Raw genomic sequence first — 9,695 nt, forward strand, 5'->3', positions numbered from 1 at the left:
AGTATTGACTGATATAATCTCTTTGCTGTCCAAGGGACTCTAAAAAATCTTCAGCGCCACCATTTGAAAGAGTCTATTCTGAGGCGCTCAGCTTTGCTTATAGTCCAACTCTCACAGCCATACGTTGCAACTGGAAAAATCACAGCTTTGACCACATGCATCTTTGTTGGCAAGGTGATGTCTCTGCTTTTTAGCATGCTGTCCAGATTTGCCAGAGCTTTCCTTCCAAGGATCAAGCATCTTTCAGTTTCCTGGCTGCAGTCAGCTGTGTGCAGTGATCTTTGAGACCAAGAATATAAAATCTGACACTGTTTCTATTTCTTCTTCCTCTATTTGCCCAGGGAGTGATGGGACCAATTGCTGAGATCTTAGGTGCTTAATAAATGTTGATTGGTTGATTATTGATTGATTGAATTCAGTGGAATTGAATTTATCCTTCCCCTTTCTAAAGTGGCTCCCTACCTGAAGTATCCCCTCATCCCAACACACAAACACACAGATACACACAAACACACAGACACACAGACACACAGACACACCCTTTTTCCTTTCCACTTCCTTCTGGGCTTTGGAGCCCTAGTAATGGAATATAAGGTTGAGAATGTGTTATTTCCATATTGCATCTCTTTTTAGAATGTAAGCTCTTTGAGATCAGGGATTATTTCACTTTTGGCTGTATCTTCTAGGTCTTAGCAGAGAATTTGTCATTAAGTGCTTGTTGATTGATCAGCTTCCAGCAACTCATCCCACTTTCTGCAGGAGGCCTTTCCTCGTCCCTTGAATGCTAGAGTAGTCTGAGTGAAGGCTACCCTCATCTGCTCTGTGCACATCTTGTATGTCTCTAGTTATTTACAAGTTATCTCCTAGTATGTGGGCTCCTCCTCGGCAAGCATTATGTTTTTGTCCTCTCTGTATTCCCAAACAGGCCTGGCATATAGTAAGCTCCCTGAGGGCAGGGACTGTCTGTCTTTCACTAATTGTGTCCCCAGCACTTAATACAGAGTCCGATACATAGTAGGCACTTGATAAATGTTTATTAGATTCAGTTGAAGTAGTAAATGCAGAGACCTTTAAATAGCAAACTAAGGCGTTTGACCTTAATTCCACTGTCCACCTTTACCCCCTCCCCTCCTTGCCCTACTCCTCACTCATCAGCTCCTCTGCTCAAGTCCTTGTGGCATAGTGGGGACAGCATTTGATTTGAAACTGGTAGGGCTGGGTTCGAATCCTGACTTTGTTCCATGCTACTGTAGGGCAATCACCCAACCTCTCTAAGCCTCACTTTCCCCACTTGTAAAATAGGGATAAGAATATTTACACCGCAGACCTCATGGGATCATTGTTTTGTTTTCACTTGTTTGGGTTCCTTTTCCCTTTAACAAAATTAAAGATATCTTTCATTTTTATATAACCTTTATTTTGGAGCATATCTCTGCCCCTCCTCCCTCTCCAGTGAGCCATCCTTTATAACAAAGAATAAAAGGAGAAACCAGAGAATAAACTGATTTAACAAAATCAACCGACCAGAGAATAAATTGATTTAACAAAATCAACCGACCAACACATCTTTAGTTTAACAACTGAATCTGACAGTAGATGCGACATGCCACACCCACAGGCCCCCACCTTTTCAAAAAAGGGAGGCACATTTTCTCAGCAAATGTCTCATACACTTTCAGATGAGGTCACCCTATTGTGAGGTTTGCTTAACTGTTTTATTTTGTTATAAGAGACCTCTCCCAAAAGTGAGAAATATCTGTAAGTGTTTATCAAGTAAAAACAAAACACATCAATAACAATTTTAAAAACAACTTTAGAGAGGATTCTGGGAAGATGGTGGAGTAGGTCAGAAAACTTTCCTCCACAAAAAAAGACAGAATATCACCTCAGAGCAGCAGAAATAAACCAAAAGGGTAAAGCCAGTTGTCCTCCTAAGACAATTTGAGAAGACCCCAGGAAAAGTCCAACCTTTAGGAGCTGAGGTTCTCCTAAGTGATATATAAACACCCCCAGACTGACTTTGGAGAATCAACAAGTAACAAGCCCTGGGGGCGGCTGGGTTGGGAGGCAGCCTCAGCCTTAAAAACTGTCCTCTCACAGACAGAATAAGGGGTCTGAGGACTGAGGAGGAGAAGAGTGAAGGAATTTCCACTGTTGAGGGACACCAAGCACAGCTGTGCTGACCAGATGTGTCCCTGGCTGCTACTGCAGGGGAAAAGGAGCTAGCACACACCGGGTAAGGCAGCAGCAGTAGCTGCTGGCTGTGGGCCATTGCAGGAGAGCAGAGCCCCAGGTTTCAGTTCTGGGCAGACAGGATAGCTGTAGTTTGCAGCCGCCTGAGGGACCACAGGGAGCAAGATTTGCAGGACAGTGTGACTACTAGCTATGGCTTAGGAGTGGAGAGGAGAGCCCAAGGTTGGGCCCCAAAACAGACCTCAGAAAATAACAATAAGAAGGACCTGAGGCTTGAGGTATCATTCTCCATACCTCGGGAATACAACTTGATTACACTAATAGCTGCTAAAAATAATAAATAAATAAAAATGAGTAAGCAAAAGAGAAAGATAGCTACTATAGATAGCTACTATGGGGATAGAAAAGATCTGGGTTCATATTCAGAGAAAGATAATGGAGCTAAAAAAAAAGCCACTCCTTTTTCAATGAGAAACATCAAATGGTCCCCAGCACAAAAAAGAATTCTTGGAAGAACTTAAAAAGGACTTAAAAAGAGATTGAGGAAAAGTTAAGGGAAAAAAATTAGAGCAATCCAAGAAAATCAAGAAAAATATGAAAAGAAAGTTAACCAACTTGAAATAGAGAATCAAAAACTAAAGGAAGAAAATAATTCCTTGAAAACTAGAATTGGGCAAGGGGAAGCTAATGATGTTCTAAGATGCCAAGAAATCATAAAACAAAATCAAAAGGATGAAAAAAATAGCAGAGAAAATGAAACTTCTCATTAGAAGAACAGCTGATCTGGAGAACAGATTGAGGAGAAATAATATAAGAATAGTAAGACTACCTGGAAAAATATGATAAAAAAACAGACTCTTGATAAAATATTATGAGAAATTATCAAGGAAAATTGCCCTGAAGTTCTAGGACAAGAAGGCAAAGCAGAAGTAGAAAAAAATCCACCTATCACCACCTGAAAGAGATCCCAGAAGGAGAACTTATAGGAATATCATAGCCAAGTTTCAAAGCTTCTAGGTCAGGAAGAAAATATTGGAAGCAACAAGAAAAAAACAATTTAAATATCATGGAGCTACAATAAGGTTTACACAAGACTTAGTAGCTACTACATTGAAGGATGTAGGTCTTGGAATACTATATTTCATAGAGCAAAAGAGCTGGGGTTACAACCAAGGGTAACTTACCCAGCAAACTTAAGTTTAATTTTGAATGGAAAAAAATGGACATTTAACAAACTGAAAGGCTTTCAGGTTTTTATGACAAAAACCCCAGAACTTAAGGGAAAATTTGACGTATAACATCCAGGAGAAATGTAAGGTAAACAGTAAAGACCAAATATATGGGGCTCAAGATCAAATTGTTTATTTCTTATATGTGAAAATATCATCAGTTCTTTTATGACTATCATTTATATTTGGATAGTTTAAAAGAAAGGCTTGGGCTGATCTGAATATGATGGGGTAATCTTAAAAAAATAAAACTGTGTAGGAAGAGATAAAAAGGAGTAATTATTTCATACAAATTAGGCAAAAAAAGAAAAAACTGAAACAGAAGAAGCTATTGGGGGAGGGCAAGTAGTGCTGGAACCTACTCTCATTGGGAATGGGCTAAAGAGGAATACACACACCCCCACACATATATATGTATGCATGTGTAAAAGTCTAAATTCAGAAAGAAATAAGAGGGTAGAGGGATAGGGAAAGGGGAGAGGATAAGGGAGGAACTTATAGAGGGGTGGGCAGGTTAAAGAATAGGAGGGCAAGGTAGTGCATCAAAGTAAGGAGAGAGGGGGTTAAATAGGGTAAAAAGGATAGTGAGGAAAAATAGGAAGCAGAAAAATAAATAATTGTAGTTTAGAATGTGAATGGGACAAATTTACCCACAAAACAGAAATTGTTAGTAGATTAAAATTTTGAATTCAACAATATGTTGCTTCCAGGAAATGTTATAAAAATGAGATATTCACAAAGATAAAATAAAGGGCATAAGAAAAATGTATTATGTAAAAAAAAAAGCGGGGATAGTAATCATGATCACTACACTATGTGTCAACAATATTACTCAATATAGTTTTAGACCATTTAAAATACCTAGACAGCATAAAATACCTGAGTATATACTTGCCAAAATAGACACAGGAACTATGTGAACATAAACATAAAACACTTTTTATATAAACAAACTCAGATCTCAATAACTGAAGCAATATTTATTGTGCAATAAAGCCAATATAATTTTTAAAAGGACAATTTTACCTAACTAATCTATTTATTCAATGTCATACTAATTAAATTACTTAAAAAATTATTTTGCTGAGTTAGAAAAATAATAACAATGCTTATTTGGAAAAGCAAAGGAACCTCAAAGAAACCAGGAAAAAAGATGTAAAAGAAGTAGATTCAGCAGTATCAGACCTTAAATTATATTATAAGGAAGAGCATTGTTGAAGAGTAAAAAGGATAATTTCAATTATTTTAAATTAAAATTTTCTGGTATAAACAAAACCTATGTAGCCAAAAATAGAAAACCGGGGGGGAAAACTTTCATTGACAAAACTTTTATAGATTGGGTTGGAACACTGCTGTGGTGTATAAAATGATGAGCTGGTTGATTTAGAAAAACATGGAAAGACTTGGATCTATCAAGAAAGACGCTATCCACCTTCAGAGAAACAGATGAAATAAGCATACTATGATCTTACATATATGTGTATTAGTGTATATGTGTATATATGTGTATGTTTATAAGTATCTATGTATATGTGCACATATGTATCTATTTATCTATATCTATATCTATATATCCATGCTTAATTGCAGTCTTCTTTGGGGGTGGGGGAGGGAAAAAATAAAGTAAAAATTGCATAGCAGAGAACAAAAGAAAACCAACAAGGAAGCAAAGAAAAGCTGGGCAGCTTTGAAAACAATGTGAAGTATTTATTATATATTGGTTTTCTTGAAATGAATATTTATTGTTTTATATTGAATCCTCTCCTATGGTCTGCTGTGTACATGGCAATAGGTTTTTTCCCCCTTTTCTCATTTTGTATTTAAGATTAAAATAAAAGAAAAAAAAAAGAGGTCACTCCACCATCATGATCCTCAGTTCCCTACTTATAAATATGAGGCAATTGGACTAGATGACCTCTAGGAAAACTGAAATTAAACCAAACAAACAAACAAAAAACTCAACCTTAAAGTACTCTAGAAGTGAAAGTTAATTTTTATACTCAAACTTGGGGGGCTGGGAAAAGATAAGGAGATTTAGTATTTAGGGAGGGGAGGTGAAGGACTTCCCTAGAGGGAGCCTTGGGTGGAGGAGAGCAGAGGGAAAGGGATCCTAGATAGATCTAGGTACCTCAGAGACTCTCTTTCCTAATCCTGCCCTCTCCCCATTTTACAGATAAGAGAACTGAGACCCAGAAAGGTCATTGAGTTGTCCCAAGGTCACATAGGTTTTATGTGTCAAAGGTGGGATTTGATCCCAGGCCCTCCAAAGCCCCTAATCTTTCCACAGCAGCAGAGAAGGAGGGATCAGGGATAGCTCAATCTTGGGGTCTTCCTTTCTGGAAGGTGGGGAGCAAGTGGGAAAGGTGGGGGTGGAGGAATAGATAATGGGAGGAAGGAAGCTGAGGAGGCAGGAACTGTCCTCTTGGGTCAGTCCCACGGTCCTCTAGCCCAGGGCCTCTGGCCTCTGAAAAGCTCCAGGGGACAATCTGGAGAAGAGTCTGACCCCAATTATCCCAGTTTCCAAGGGTCAGGCATCTAAGAATCTCTCTGGGTCTTCACTGGACCTTTTTTTTTCTTTTTCACCCTGTTCCTCACTAATTTTCATCGATGTGGTCGCTCCTTCTAATCTGTATCGCTGCTTATTTACCTGAAAAACCCTTTCTTCCAGCTTCCAAGGGTCTGCCTTGTTCTTTTATCCAGATGTGAGAAAGAAATCTACCACCTGCCTCTACATGCCTATCAGGGAAATCTACCACCCACCTCTGCACATCTATCAGGATTTTATAGATACTGGACTTTGAAAATCATGTTATCTTTGAAGTTTCGCTTTCCTCCTTTGTAAGATGGGATCAGAGTCATACCCTGCCTCTGAAAATTGACTGTGTGACCATGAGCAAGTCACTCCCACTCCCCAAGCCTCTGAAACCCAGTGGGATTTAATTTACAAGGATGTTGTGGGGAATCCAATGAGAGAATACTATGTAATCTAGCAGTCAGCTAGGTGGTGAAGTGAATAGCGTGCCAGCCCTGGAGATGGGGAGACCTGGGCTTAAATCCAGCTTCAGACACTCTTACTAGCTCTGTGACAGGGCAAGTCACTTAATCTCAGTTTCCTTATCTGTAAATTGGACATAATAATAGCACCAACCTGGCAGCGTTGCTGTGAGAATCAAATGAGATGATATTTGTAAAGCTCTTTTGCATAATGTCTGGCACATAGCTTGTACCATATAAATATTTGTTGTTATTATTATAGCACTTTGTGGATGATAAGGTATCAGATAAATGCCGTTATTGGGAGAATCCTTATCTGTAAGATGTGGGGGCTGAGCTAGATTCCACCCACCAAGCAGAATTCATTAAGCCCTTGCTGCAAACCCAAGGTATTGTGGGATCAAAGATGAAAAGGACAACAGTGGCTGTCCTGTATCTGATGGCTGAGGTCCCTCAGAGTTGTACAGAGGGACGGCATCTGTGTCCAGGGGTCAGGGAGCCTGGGTCACCTTCTCTGGGCAATGACTGGTAGGCATTGGGAGGGGCAGGCAGAGCAGGGCAGAGAAGGCCCTGCTGGTTTGGGTTTTGTTTGTCTTTGGGGTTTTCCTGCTCAGCTGGATTTCTAAATTTATCTGGGCAGCACAAGGAGGCAGGGCAGAGCAGAATTTCCCAGAGGTATTAAGTAGAATTCAAATGTTAAAACTGGAAGAAGCCTTAGAACAGAGAATTGGGCAAAAGATAATCAACAGAGCCTGGAGGGACTGCTGTGGTCAGAACATGGGATGTCAGAGCTAGGAGGGCCCTTAGAACCCACAATGTCAGAACTGGAAGGGCCCTTAGAACACAGAATGTCAGAGCGGGGAGGGCCCTGAGAACCCACAATGTCAGAGCTGAGAGGGCCTTTAGAACAGAGAATGTCAGAGCTGGGAGGGCCCTTAGAACACAGAAAGTCAGAGCTGGGAGAGGCCTTAGACCAGAGGTGTCAAACATGAAGCCTGCCACTGTATGTCAATGCTCTAGAATGCCGGCTCCATCAGATTAAAATGTAATTGGGAAATATTTAACAAAACAAATAAAAATATGATCAGGCATAGATGACATTTTCAAATGAAGCCATTCTGCTGCCTGCAGGGTTCCCTGTGTACAGATTTGTGGGCCCCTACCCGGTTTCTATTTGAGTTTACTGCCACCATTTTAGGTCCCTGAGTGCAACCCCTTCATTTTACAAAGAAGGAAACAGAGGCCCAAATAGGAAGGACTCCGTGAGGAAGCTTGATCAAGGCAGAGCTAAGATGCATAATTCAGAATTGTAGAATTTCAGAACTGGAAGGACCTTTGACATCGTCCAGCCCTATCTCTACCTGAAACAACGGCCTGTCTATGTCACAGCGGGCAGGTGGTCATGGAGCCTCCACCTGTTGACCCCCAGGGAGGAGCACCCAAGACTTCTCCAGGTAGCCCATCCCACACTAGACCACTCTGACCGTGAGGGACCTCCTGACATCAAGCTTCATTGTGCTTCTCTGCAGGAGGCCTCTGTTGCTACTAGCTCCGTCCTCTGGGGCCACATAGAACAGTCTTTTATGCCTTCCCAAGTTCCTTCAATGTATTCAATTAAATAAACATTTATTAAGTGCCTACTATGTACCAGGCACTGTCCTGAGCTCCGGGGATACAGAAAGAGGCAGAAGATAGCCCCTTCCATCAAGGAACTTACAATCTAATGGAAGAGACAATACGCAAACAAATATACAAACAAGCGATGTAGAGGATAAGTAAGAAATGATCTACAGAGGGAAGGCCCTGGCATTAAGAGAGGTTGGCAAAGGCTTCCTGAAGGAGACAAGATTTTAGTTGGGACTTAAATGAAGCCAGGGAGGTCAGCAGTTGGAGCAAAGGAGGGAAAGCATTCCAAGCGTGAAGGACAGCCAGAGAGAATGCCCAAAGCTGGGAGATGGAGTGCCTTGTTCATGGGAACAGCCAGGAGGCCAGTGTTGCTGGGTTCCGTGTCCGTCACATCCTGATTGTCCTCAGCTGGCCTATCTCCGAATTGTCAACGCCCTTCCTCAATTACGATACCCAGAACTCAGTATTATGGATATAGTCTATCTATACTCCAAGCTCTTGAATCAGGGTGACTGGAGCCCTAGGAGAATACTGGGATTGATGATCTACAGCGGGAAGGCACCCCAAAGGGCAGCTTGTCCCGTTTTTACGGTGTAGGAAGCTGAAACCTAGTCAAGTGGCATGCACAAGTAAGTATCAGAGTCAGGACTCAGACCCAGGTTGTCTGGCTCCCAATCCAGAATTCCATGGATCTGGTATCCCTCACTAGCTTCCACAGTTAGAGTTAGACATTTGTGTTATATGGAGGCATGGTATATGTGGCATATACCGCACTGATCAATCATGGCTCTTCAGAGTATGTGACTGGGCCAGAGTTAGCCAAAGGCTGGGCCTTCTGGAGGCCAGCGCTTTCAGGGATAGCAGGGGAGGTTTGGGGCTGAGGAATTCTGTCTTGATTGAACATGGTGTCTTGCCCTGCCAAGCGTCAGGGCTCGTTTAACCGCCATATTCCCCCCCCACACTGGTGCAACCTGAGCAGTGCACCCCTCCCAAATCACCCCGTTCCTCTCACCATCTCAGTAATAACACCCTGGATTTATAGAGCACCTTTCTTCCAGAGAGCTCAAAGCACTTTCCCATCTATGATCTTTCCTGGCCTCAGACCATTCCCAGAGGGGAGGGAGGGTCCAATGTTCCTCTCCCCATTTTACAGAGAGAGGAAAACTGAGTTTCATAAAAAAGTCCCTGCTGACCTGAATGCCTTATAGAAAGTCAGTAATGGGATGTGAAAGAGAACCCAGGTTTTCTAACTTCCAGGAGGGTCCTAAGGGATGTGAGATGAGTGGGAGGAGAAAGTAAAGGTCAGAGGTCAGTGTGGTTTGAGTGAAGGTACAGTATTAGCAGTCAGGAGATTGTGGGCAAATCCATGCCCTCCCTAGGTTTCAGCTTTCCTAATAGTTCTGCCCTGACTACCTCCCAGAGACAGTGGGATGGGCACCATGCACTAGGAGGACTAATTCATTGCCACAAGCAGTCTCTAGAGCACTTGAAGGTTTCTAATACCTTTGTCACCACAAGCTTGTTAGGGAGGTAGTGCAGTCCCATTTTACTGATGAAAAAACTAAGGCCAAGGAGCAAAGTGATTTTCTCAGTCTATTGTTCTTTTTACTATATCATGCTTTCTATTGAATCCCTGGTTGGGGAAACCAGCAG

This window comes from Vombatus ursinus, unplaced genomic scaffold, assembly GCF_900497805.2.
Source record: "Vombatus ursinus unplaced genomic scaffold, bare-nosed wombat genome assembly UNPS02015004.1, whole genome shotgun sequence".
In the NCBI taxonomy this organism is placed as follows: Eukaryota; Metazoa; Chordata; class Mammalia; order Diprotodontia; family Vombatidae; genus Vombatus; species Vombatus ursinus.